Raw genomic sequence first — 13,253 nt, forward strand, 5'->3', positions numbered from 1 at the left:
GGATTCAGTGGATTCCTTTGATTATACCCTGCATCATCACATTCTGCATGTGCACCTTTTCCTTGCTTGACTCCTAGACAGTTGATGTTAAAATGAAGCCCTCCACAAAAATCACATATATCATTGAACGGTGGTTCGTTGTGGATCGAGGACACATTTATCTTGCCGAGCTGTCTGGCAAGCTGTTCCACCTGGCTTGTCAATTTTGACACAACATCATTATTTCCCGCTCTTTTTCCTTCACTCCTGGCGGAGTGCCAGTTATAACTCGTGCTCACTACTCTCTCGATAAGTTCATACAAAGCTTGTGGTTCAAGATCTTCAAGGTTTCCATTGGCAATGGATTCGATCTGGATCTTATAAATGTTGGTGACTCCATTGTAAAAGTTCTGCATCTGCATCCACATGGGGATGCCATGATTGGATACCCTTCTCAGTAGTTCCTTGTACCTTTCCCATGCCTCGGCTAAGGATTCATCCTCTTCTTGCACGAAATGGGATACCTCGTTTCTAAGTTTAATGGCCTGTCTCGATGGAAAATATTTCATCAGAAATGCGCTGGCCATTTCTTCCCAAGTGGTGATCGTTCCTGGTTGCAAGTTTTTCAACTAGTTCTTTGCTTTATCTTTTAGAGAAAAATGGAACAGCTTTAGCCTGATCACATCGTCAGAAACGCCTCAGTTTGATCTGAAAGTGTTGCATAGTGTGATGAACTCCAGGATATGCCCATTTGGATCTTCTGACTGGTATCCATTGAACTGTACTGCTGCCTGCAACATTTGTATCATAGATGCTTTCACCTCAAACATGTTGTTTCCTTCGTTGGGCAACACAATGCACGACGAATGTCCTTCCGTGGTTGGCCTCGAATAGTCCCTGATTCTCATGACAGGAGGGTTGTTATTCTCTCACTCTTCTTCCTGATTTTGTTGGACTGGTTGTTCGGGCGATACCCTTCCAGCCATCCTTCTTTCTCTTTGTCGCTCTCTTTGTCTTGCACGTCGAGCTCCCTCTTGGGTTCGTCTACACGTTCTCTCTAACTCGAGATCAATAGGAAAAATAGGAGGTCCAGCTTTGTGCATAAACAGATAAAGACTCCTTCTGGCTGCACTATTTAGCAAACAGATTAAAAACACCTTGTTTCACAGAAAATTTCGTATAAAATTTGTTGCTTTCAATCCCCGGCAACGGCGCCAAAAACTTGTTGTCTCTTGAATAGACTCTAGCAAGTGCACTAGATACAAGTAATAAAGTGATAAGTCAAGTATCGTATCCACATGTATTGAGGACCAAAGTTTACAAGAAATACTTTGCAGAACAGGGTGTTCGTAGTGTGTGATTCTTTTATATTGACAGATGTTGGTAACTATGAAAACTAGTGACTAAACAAGTTGCTTTGCGTGTGAAACTAATTACTTGATAATGATAATAAAGGGAACAGGCTAAGCACAGCGGAACAGGTTACTACAAACCTCCAAACAACCTAATAAGTCATGAATAATGCAACTGAAGCCAAGGTTTTTGCTTTAACACTCACTTAAGTCAACTCTCGTGTGTTCTTAAGATTCTAAGACTTACTAAAACCAATAGCGTCCTACAGGTTTGTTCTTTCTTGCATTAAGATTTAAGCAGCATTTCAAATGAGAAAACCCTTGATAAAACCACCTAACATTTCTGCTTCGGGGTTGGATGTTTGATAGAGCGTTCGGTGAAGATGAAAGCAGTGTCCTATCATTCATCTAACACAAGAATACATGCATAAGCATTGGAATATAAAGCCTCAACAAACACTTCCTGCATTAACATCATTCATTCATTACTAGACTTGGGAAACTTACATTACCTGCCCCGACTGGCCGAGCCCATTCAAAAGGATTACTCACTCATACTGGCGAGTGAGCAATCTGCTAGTTTAAAGCTCTGAAACTCCATCTATGGAGCTCTCCTTCCTCTGCAAGGTCTATATTTGTGTTTTCTAAAAAGTCTGATCCCTTTCCTTCCTTACTGCCTCTATTTAAAGGAAAGGACAGGGTCCAAAACGGTACTAGAAAAGTATCTGCTCAAAATAAATTACAAAACAAAGTCAAAAGTTCAGAAATCTAAAAATTGCTAAAAGTGGTGAAGATCATTTTGACCCTTGAACACTCAAGGGCCGAGCTTTCTTTTCATTATGTTGCTTTCCGCCTGCACTTATCCGCCTCTCTACCTGCAACTATTGTCGTACCTGCGTCCCGTCTAGTCGCTGTCCATCATCAGAAGTTCCGGCGTTTGACCGCTGGATCAAAGAATGGCATAATCTCCTCTTGGTATGTGCGAACAGGCTGCTTCCAGTCTATTCGGCTAAGTCTTTCCTTATCTGCATAAAAGCACCTATAAGTCCTTCTTTCTTGCAATAAAATACTACAAACACTCTTAGCTCATTATAATTAACACGTTAAAATGTAGTCAATTTCATGCCTAACACTTCCCCTTCAAGCTTTTCTGAAGAAGACATTTCTTTCGTAAAGCTGAGTTGCATTCTACTCAGCTTATGTTGTGTGACTTTCTTACACTAACTTTAATTTGTCTTTCTTTTATAGACTTTCAGTTCCCGTTCTCGTTAGTTAACTTACTCAACATTGAACAAACACATTAGTACAATTAAATCAAAGCATTTAAATTTAATTGTTTAATCATTGGATTAACTTAAATAATTTTGTCAAATCAAAATCATGTGGAAAGGTGTTTCAACAATTAGAACTAACCTTTTTCTTTACCTTATTTTCTCTTTTTCATCTATTCTAGGAAGCCCCTTTGAGCCTGTATTTTGTAGCTTGTAGTTTTTCTTTCGTTCTAACCCAATTGTTGCAAACTATCACTTAGTCTGTTACCTAACCCGAGTTTTTGCAAAGCTCACATTGAGTCTTTGTTTTCTTCTAGCGCTTTCTCTTTGTTTATGGCATTATAGGAGCAAGCCAAAAGGCTAAGAAGTGAATGAGCATCACTATTCAAAAGAAAAAGAAAATGAGAAAAAGAAAAAGAAAAGAGACGAACAAAAAGGGGAGAACTTCATTCCCTAGTTCTTAAATTTAGAACGTCTCAGAGAAAAATATATATAAAGAAATAAAAAGCTCAAATCACTTCATATTTGCTAAAGCCATTTTAAACTTTGTTTTTCTAGCGCTAGAACTCCTAACCTTTGTTGTATCTTTAACCCTCTAACCATATTACAACCCTAATTCGAGGCTGTTTTTTTATATCATCAGAGTCATGTAGCATAGTAGAGGAACTCGGATGAAAGTGCAAAGTCAACGTAATCCTAAGCAAGAACATAAGCCGAGAGTAAACACTTTAGCCACTAAAATTGTGTGAATTGAGTGAACTACCCATGGTGAGGTGTTTTACTTAGCTATCCCCTTAAGCTCGTTTAATTGAACATGTATCCTTTTCTTAAAAATATGACCTGTGATAATTGAAATGCGGCTTTTGGATATTGTGTCTCTACTTTGTACTTCTAAATGCATGTAATTACAGATGCTCGAAATTGTGTCAAGCACCTAGTAAAACTAGGAGGCTTCATAGCTTGCTTGTGATTGCGGGTTTAGTTTTTTAGTTTACTTGGGGACAAGTAAAGTTTTAAGTGCGAGGAGGTTTGAAAGGGGTCAAAAACCCCTATCTTTGGGTACAGTTTTAGGACGGTTTTTAGTTTACTTTCTGCTAATAAGCGAGCAATTCTCGCATTTATATGCATTTGTGTGTGTTAGTTAGAATTTGTATATGTTCTATTTACTTTTGTGGTTTAGACTCATTTTCTGATAATTTTTAGGCAAATATGGCCAAAATAGCATGTACGTTAATTTTCGATTATCTTTTATCGCTAATTGATCCGCCAAAAGTCACGCCAAACGGAGTATTTACTCAAAACAAGCGATTGGTTGGTCAATTTAGCCCAGGAACTAATGTCGTTTAGAGTTTGCGTGCGTGTGCAAGTCAAAATAGGAACTAGTTTGGGTGAAAATCGCATCGCGAGAACACCCGGCAGTCACGCAAGGCGTTTGGGCATGTCGCTTGTCGAAAACATGCCTCTTTAGGCCAGTTCGGTGAGCTGGCACTGCCAGCACGACGGGGTACACTTATGCCTTAGTGAGTCTCAACCGTGAGGCGCATCATATGTGCGCCCCCAAATGGCTTTTAAGCGCCTTTTTATGGAGGAGATGCTAGAGCTTAAACACACGATCACTAACCCTTGGCTTACCATCGGGGATTTCAATTGTATTAAATCCTTTAAGGAAAAGCAAGGTGGGTCTATGAGGATTTTTGATAGATGTTCCTTTTTTGCGGATTGGATAAACAAGATGGAGTTCATTGATCTTGGTTATTAGGGACCTGGGTTTACCTGGTACAGGGGTTCTACTTATAGAACCAGAGTGGCTTGCCGGCTTGATCGTGCCTTGTGTAATGCGAGTTGGAGATACAATTTTCCCGAAGCCATGGTCAGACACCTACCATGCAATCGGTCTGATCATGCCCCCATCCTGTTAAGCATCCGTGGGCAGGATCCTACTCCCGCTCGACTTCCGTTTCGTTTCTTGGCTTCATGGATTCACCATGAGGGTTTTGTGTATTTCCTTAGAAACTCGTGGGATCCAAATTGCAGTGCCCATGAAGGCTTGCAGGTACTCACTTCAAAACTACATGTATGGAATAAGAACATTTTTGGCTCTTTAAACATCAGAAAGAAGAGGATTTATAGTAGACTAGAGGGTGTTCAATGGGAAATTGCGAGATCGGTCACTTCGGGGTTGCTTCGCCTTGAGCGTAAGCTCCTCGCGGATCTGGATGCAGTTCTTATACATGAGGAAGTTATATGGTTCCAGAAATCCTGAGTCAATTGGTTTCAGTTCGGGGATCGGGACACAAACTTTTTCCACCTTTTTACTCTTATTCGAAGATGCAAGAATTAGATTGAAGGCCTGCATGACAGTCAGGGCATGTGGCATTGGGATCCGACTTATATTGCGGAAATGGTTGTGGATTTTTACAAAAAGTTGTATATGGAGGAGGAGCCGATCTTTGCCCCCCCCCCCCCTTTACACAATGACTAACTTTTCTTCAATTGATCAAAGTCGTCTGACCCGTCTTGGGAGAGCGTTTGAAGCCTATGAGGTTCGTAATGCCCTTTTTCAGATGGCCCCTTACAAGGCCCCAAGGCCTGATGGGTATCAAGCCATCTTCTTTCAGCAGTGTTGGACAACAGTAGGCGATTAGGTCTGTCAGTATATCTTGGACATCCTGCATTCTGGCCGAGTTCCTCATGCGTTGAGTGAAACGCTGCTCACTGTGATCCCGAAGGTTCCAAGCCTCGAATACATCAACCATTTTAGGCCAATTAGCCTATGTAACGTGTTCTATAAAATGGTTACAAAGTGCATTGTAAACCACCTTAAACCAATCTTGAAGGATGTGGTTAGCCCCTGTCAGAGCAGCTTTATCCTAGGAAGGAATATCTCCGATAATGTCATTCTCGTTCAAGAGGGTATCCATACAATGAAACATAAAAAAAGGGCAGGATAGGAAGCATGATTCTGAAATTGGACCTTGAAAAGGCTTATGATCGGATCAGCTGGGAGTTTTTTAGAGAAACTCTCGTCCTGTTGGGGCTCCCAGAAGCTTTGATCACGCTAATAATAAATTGTGTAGCTGCTTCCTTTATGAATGTACTCTAGAATGGAGAGAAGTTACCGGGTTTTACTCCAACCCAGGGGCTCCGACAAGGCGACCCTTTGTCACGTTACATCTTTGTCCTTTGTCTGGAATGCCTTGGCCATTTGATTGAGGATGTGGTTTTGTGCAAGACCTGGAAGTCGGTGCCTCTCTCTAGAAATGGTACTCCTCTTTCTCATATTTTCTTTGCAGATGATATAGTACTGTTAGCTGAGGCTAGTATGAATCAGGCTACGGTAGTGAACAACATCATGAGGCAGTTCTGTAACTGTTCTGGGCAAAAAGTGAACCTTCTGAAATCAAGAGTATTCTTCTCAACAAATATGTCGAATGTGGTCATCCGAGGTATCTGTGACATGTTAAACATTGAGCGCACTGAAAATTTGGGAACTTACTTAGGAATGCCCTTAATCTATGACAGAATCAATAAAGATACCTTCAAGTATGTAATTAATAAGGTCAATATGAGACTCTCCGGCTGGAAAGCCAAATGCTTATCTTTTGCAGGGAGAGCAACCTTGGTTAAATCGGTGACTACCGCTATCCCTTCTTATACTATGCAAACTGCAGTTCTCCCAGTTAGCATTTGCAGACGACTTGATAGGTGTAATAGAGACTTCCTTTAGGGATCGAACATGGAAGCAAGGAAGATACACCTGGTTAATTGGAAAATAGTGTGCAAATCACGAGGTGGATGGGGTCTTGGCCTGAGAAGCATGAGGGAAACTAATCTTGCCTTCCTGGGAAAGCTCAGTTGGAACCTTCTTACTAATGATAAAGCATTATGGGTTAAGGTCTTGAAATCTAAATATGGCAGAGGACGTCAGGGGATGGAGATTTTTAAAATAAGAGGACAACAGTCGCTGAACTGGAAGAGTATTCTGGCTGGGGGGGGCAGTGGTGAAGCTAGGGATTAGTCGTGTGGTGTATAATGGGAGTAGCACCCGATTTTGGAGAGATATATGGTGTGGAAATACAAACCTACTGGTCATAGCAATTAAACAAATTCCTGAGAATTGGATGAACTTGTTTGTGGTAGATTTTTGGATTACTGACCAGGGGTGAAATTGGTCGTTACTGTCGCCTTATCTTCCGCAACATGTCCTATTGAGAATGGCGTCTATTATTGTGTTTTCGCAAATGGAAGAAGCGGACTGTTGGCCGTGGAGAGGAACCAACTCAGGGGAATACTCGGTCAGTTCAGGCTACCGCAGAGTCTGTAATCAGTATAGCGCTGAGGTAAATGACAGTTCTTGGGCGAACTGCTGGAAGGTTGCGATTCCGAAAAGAATTCAGTATTTCATTTGGCTAGCGAAACACAACAGGATACTGTGTAACGAAAATAGGGTTCGACGAAAGATTTCGAATGATCTGTCGTGTGGTGTCTTTGGGCAAGTTGAATCTACCCTCCATATTCTACCGGATTGTGAATAGGCGAAGAAGATTTGCCTGAATCTTTTGCCTACGACGGTGCGAAATAGTTTCTTTGCCTTATCGTGTGAAGATTGGCTAACAGTGAATATTAATACTCACACCGATGTGCTTGGGCTACAATGGAATATGATTTTCGGGTTTGCAATCTGGTGGATCTGGAAAACCTGAAACAATAGAATTTTTGACAGTAGAGGAGGTTCAGAGTTGGAATCGGAGTTCATCATAGGGCGGGCACGTGAGTACTGTGTGGCTATTAATTTAATCTCGACTTCTAGCATGAGAGGGAAAGAGGAGAGATGGATTTGTTGGAGGCCACCCAACGGGGACTGGGTTAAGATGAACACGGATGGCGCCAGTAAAGGAAACCCGGGCCCTGGAGCTGCGGGAGGTGTTCTTAGAGATGGAAATGGGAATTGGCTAAAAGGGTTTGTTGTTAACCTTGGAATCTGTACTGCCTTCCTAGCCGAGTTATGGGGGCTTTATTTTGGTTTAAAGATGGCGTGGAACCGGGGATACAAGAAAGTTGTTGTTGAATTAGACTCAAGCCCCGCTCTATGCTTATGACCAGTAGTTCGAGTGCTCGCCATCCTCTAGGATGGTTAATCCACGGACGTCAGGAGATTCGGGATCGTAATTGGCTAGTTCGTTTCACTCATACTTATAGGGAAGGAAAACAAAGCAGCTGACTGGATGGCAAATTTCACAGGCTCTTTCGCCTTGGGACATCACGAGTGTGGTGCGCCTCCTGCAGGCATCCATGATATTTTTTATGATGATCGGACTGGCCGAGCTTCGACTAGAATGATCAGTATCTAGCTCAGTTTTCTCTCCTCGCTTTCTTACTTTCGCTTTTGTTTTCTGTTTGCTTGCCCGGGCTTGTAAGCCTTCCATTCTTTAAAAAAAAAAATCTTTTCATTCTTCGAATCTTTTGTCTAATAGTCTCTTTTAAAAGTAAATATCAAAAAACACATAAAAATCAAATTAGAAATCAGTTTTCTTGGCATGTTGGCAAAAACGCCAACAAATCAAACTTGAAATTGGCTTCTTTTTTTTTTTTTTTGGTTTTAAACATCGCTATATATTAAAATACTCTAGGATAAATGTTAGCAACTAATACAATAATTGTCAAATGAAAAAATGTTAGATACCCTAAATGGAAATAAGCTTTTATGTTTTCTTTTTGTTTTTTTTTAAATGAAATGACATGTTTTTCCGTCAAAAAAAAGATCGTAAAATGGTTGCTTCTGAGGGGCATATTTGTAAGTTCAAAAATAATATCTGTAACATTAATTAAATAAGAGTGTTGTCTGGTAGGCAAGGACAGGCAGAGGTCCCAGAAGAAATTACTACTGTTTATGCATCATATCAACTTGGGTTGTCTACCCTTTTTTAGGGGAATTTTCCATTTTTACTTTTCCTTTTCAATTTTATTATTGCAGACAAATTATACCTGAACTGAACAACATATTTTTTATATCAAATGGTTTTTAAATGAAATTAAACGGACCCAAAAATCCATAGTCTACTCTACTTCTTCTGGAAAATTAAAAGCTCTTGTATATTTTAAAAATATCATAATTACCCTCCTAATTTTGTTCCTTTAATGTGATACAAAAAACAAAGATGAAATATATACATTTTATTATTATAAGCAAATCCAAAACACTTTAAACAAATTCAAATAGTATATAAAACATTTTTAAAATATAAGATATTTTACTTTGTTTCTTAGATAATTATAAAACGTTAGAGGTGCATTAATCCAAAGAAAATATTTATATCATGAAAACAAAAGGCAAAAGCTTTATATATATAAATGGTGAGAACACTCAAAACTACGTCGTTTTGAATGTAAAAATCAATTAAAAACAATGAATGTTGTGAATGGGATTCAAACTCTAGCCACTTAATTGTACTACACTCTACTTACCACTAAGACAATTGCTTCTCTTGTATATTATATCACGTGCGCTGCTTAATATACTATTGTGCTAGTAGCTTCTATTGTTTAATATTTGACGCATACACTTATTAATATCGATTAAATATGCATAATAATAATTTATTAATAGAAAAAAAGAAATATGCATAATAATGAATTATTAATAGAAAAAAAATACAAGAACATGGTCTAATTTCTTATTTATTTAATTCCTTTATATTTTTGTAATTTATGTTATATAAGAAAATATACGTTATGTTTTTTTAGAACATGTGTTATGTTTTTTCGAACATGAGTTATAAATTATATTATAGAACAAATGAAAAAACGATCCAGATATCTACTGATTTTTTTAGAACATTATACTTAATTTTTGAAACACAAACTATAAACTTTAGAACATACATTATGTTTTTTAGAATATGCGTTACGTTTTTTCGAACATGAGTTATAAATTATATTATAGAACAAACACGAACTATGAAGTTTAGAACGTATGACATATTTTTTAGAATATACATTATGTTTTTTTAGAACATGTGTTATGTTTTTTCGAACATGAGTTATAAATTATTATAGAACAAATGAAAAAACGATCCAGATATCTACTGATTTTTTTAGAACATTATACTTAATTTTTGGAACACAAACTATAAACTTTAGAACATACGTTATGTTTTTTAGAACATGCGTTATGTTTTTTCGAACATGAGTTATAAATTATATTATAAAACAAATACGAACTATGAAGTTTAAAACGTACGACATATTTTTTAGAACATACGTTATGTTTTTTTAGAACATGTGTTATGTTTTTTCGAACATGAGTTATATAAATTATATTATAGAACAAATGAAAAAACGATCCAGATATCTACTGATTTTTTTAAAACATTATACTTAATTTTTGGAACATAAACTATAAACTTTAGAACATGTGTTATGTTTTTTAGAACATGCATTACGTTTTTTCGAACATGAGTTATAAATTATATTATAGAACAAATGCAAAAATGATCGAGATATTTACTGATTTTTTTAAACATTATACTTAATTTGGAGAACGTAAATTATAAAGTTTAGAATTATGTAACATTATTTAGAATATCGTCCTTAACATTTAAAAACATAAATTACAAAAAAAAATATAGAGAAATTAAATAAATAAAAAATTGGAGCATGTTTTTGGATTTTTTGTTCTATTAATAATTCATTATTATGCACATTTCTTTTTTTTCTATTAATAATTTATTATTATGCACATTTAATCGATATTAATAAGTGCATGTGTCAAATATTAAACAATAGAAGCTACATGGATAATGGTATATTAATCAGCGCGCTCCATAATAGAGAAGGAAAACAATTGTCTCAGTGGTAAGTAGCATGGAGTATATGTGAAGTGGCTAGGGTTTGAATCCCACTATATATATATATATATATATATATATATATATATATATATATATATATATATATATATATATATATATATATATATATATATATATATATATATATATATATATCATTCACTAAATAATGTGACATGCATTATATCAGTACCATTTTCATTACGGTCCAAATTCAAAATAATAAAGGCTCAAAAAACGTTTATGACGGTTTGTGATCCACTTTTGCAACCCGAAGGTATCCATAGTGGTCCAAGCCTAACAAATTGTAGCCCAACGCGACTAACAGGGTTCTGACCTCTAAACATAAAAGAATCTTCCGGAATCCTATAGGACAAAAAAATTCTCCCAAGATTCGAACTCCTTTAGGGATTAGGACTCATAGCTCCATAAGAATTCCTAAAGAGATGACAATCTTAAAATCTAATCGAACACTATAAATAGACAGGTTTAAACACACGGTTTGGTATGTTAACTATTATCTCATAATTAGTTCATACTCTTCCATTTGATCCTAATCAGAATCTGACTTAGGTATCAGAGCTGGTTTATCGGATTCCGGTCCCGTCTGACATGCATACGTAAGCCAAATGAAGTAACAAGTTATCAATCAACGAATTTAAATTCACAACCTTCAATATGTTTTGTTGGTAACAAATAAAATTTTGTAGGAAAAAAATTCTAGAAATGTTTTTTTTTTCTCTAACATGATATTTGTTTTGAATTTGGTAGTTAAATAATTAGATTTTTTATGTTTTTTTGGACACATGGTTTTTTTATGTTTTAGACAGTAGTGGAGCCAGAAATTGACAGTTGGAGGGCTAATTTTAATCCGACTATTGAGAGTAATTTTTCGAAGTCCAGTCTGTCAGGGCTGGGTAAATTTTTGTAAGCTTCCAACACACTGAAACTTTATCGTTTTAGTATGTTGACTAAAAATTATAATATTTTCACACTTTTTTTATTTTTAGCTATAAATTTTTTATATTTTTCATAAATTTTAATTTAAAAATTAAGTTAATTGAGTCTCAAAAGTAAGAAGTTGATTTTTTTATAGATAATAAATTCTTAAAAAAAATAGATATAATAAAAATAAGTGTGATGATTAATTGATTCATTTTCTTAAAAAAAAAAAGATATATTGCGAGAATAAACGTTGTAAAAAATCCCAAATTATTTATGAATTAAGAAACAAAAATGAAAATTGTTAGTAGGAAAGAAATTGAGCAATAATTAAAAAATTTGTTTCCGACCTAACTGAAAAAAGTACTAATAATTATTTTTTAAACAATTATTATTATTTTGAAGAAATTATTATTGTTTTATTGTAAAGATGAAGTAGTTTTAGTGTAAAGATGAAATTGCAAAATGATGGTATGGAAGGACAGTCAGGAAATTTGCAGAATCCCACATGGATATTTCTTGTAATTAGTGGTCTGTCTGAATTGGTGACATTTACTGCCAATTCCCATTTATTTATTTACCCTTTCAATGATTTCAAGTGCTTCATTTCTTTCTGTTCCAATTTACTTTCCCTATTTAACCTTTTCACTCACTTGCTAAAATAAAAAGCTTCAAATTAACTTACTAATTAAATAAATAAAGCTGCATTTTCAATTCAAACTTCAAACTCTACAATGAAAAAAGCTGCTATTCACTCTCTCACTTTTCTTTTCTTTTCTTTTTTAAACCTACTGACTTTTCTCACTTTTCTTAATTTGAGAGTCTTCTGGTTGTAATTTTAAAGAGAAGAAGGGTAAAAATATAAAAGTTCAATTTTCACTTTTCTGTTCAACTTTTCTATTTCTGTACTTTGCCCCATATAATTCTATATATTTCCTTATCTTACGCATTTTAATCTTTGAAAGTTAAAAACTGATTTTTGGTAGATTACCAAGTATAAATACTCAACTTTTTGAGTTGATTTTATTAGTAAAAAAAGTTTAAATCGTTTAAGTTTGAGATCTCAAATTCGAATAATAATACATTAACAAAGAATATAAGTTGTCTAATAGTAGATGTATATATTGTAGGAAGTCTTTATCTTTCACGGATTAGGCAGTAATATTGCCTTATATCTCTACCTAATAGTTCGGCCTATATATATGTATAATGTTTGTTGATAACAATATATCGAGGTAATTTTTCCAATCTTATATGGTATCAGAGCTACCTTAGGATTTAAAAGCCTTTTTTTCCCTTCTCAATTATCGATGTCTTATTCTTCGTGTTCGAATAGTTCATATCCTATGCTTCAATGTCTTCTTTGTATGTGTCTAACAATTCATCATCCACCATGTTTTTAGCCCAAATACCTTTGGGTTACACAACAACTCATTCCAAGCTCCACACACTCGAACTATCTCATGTTGTCTCTCAAACAATTTGAATTCCACAAAATCCTTGATATGGCGAACTCAAGTTGATTTAGTGTTGCGTGGCTCCCATCTTCAAAATCACATCAATGACATTGTTCCCCTATCGTGTTGAGTTAAATGCTTGGGAACACAAGGGTTTTCAAATCCTCGCTTTGGTCTATTCCTCAATATCGGATAATATGTTACTCCAGTTGATAAGATCAACGACTGCTAAAAGCCACGACCATTAGCCTTATCCTTGCACCAACAGTTTCTCTTGGTTGGTCGGTCTTGTAGCTTGATGTTTTCCTATGCATTTGTGCATGGTGATTTACATGAGAATAAGTATATGGTTCAACCTCGGAGGTTTATGGACCCCACTCATCCATACAGTGTTTGCAAGCT

General features: G+C 36.0%; 1 non-coding gene across 1 annotated transcript; it reads left to right on the forward strand.

Annotated features, from left to right (window-relative positions):
* The first annotated feature begins 411 nt into the window (after positions 1–411).
* Positions 412–518, forward strand: LOC136228298 (small nucleolar RNA R71). The gene has a single exon (XR_010688627.1). It is a non-coding gene; the product is annotated as a small nucleolar RNA R71 (small nucleolar RNA).
* Positions 519–13,253: the final 12,735 nt, after the last annotated feature.

Source organism: Euphorbia lathyris, chromosome 4, assembly GCF_963576675.1.
Source record: "Euphorbia lathyris chromosome 4, ddEupLath1.1, whole genome shotgun sequence".
NCBI classification, from domain to species: Eukaryota; Viridiplantae; Streptophyta; class Magnoliopsida; order Malpighiales; family Euphorbiaceae; genus Euphorbia; species Euphorbia lathyris.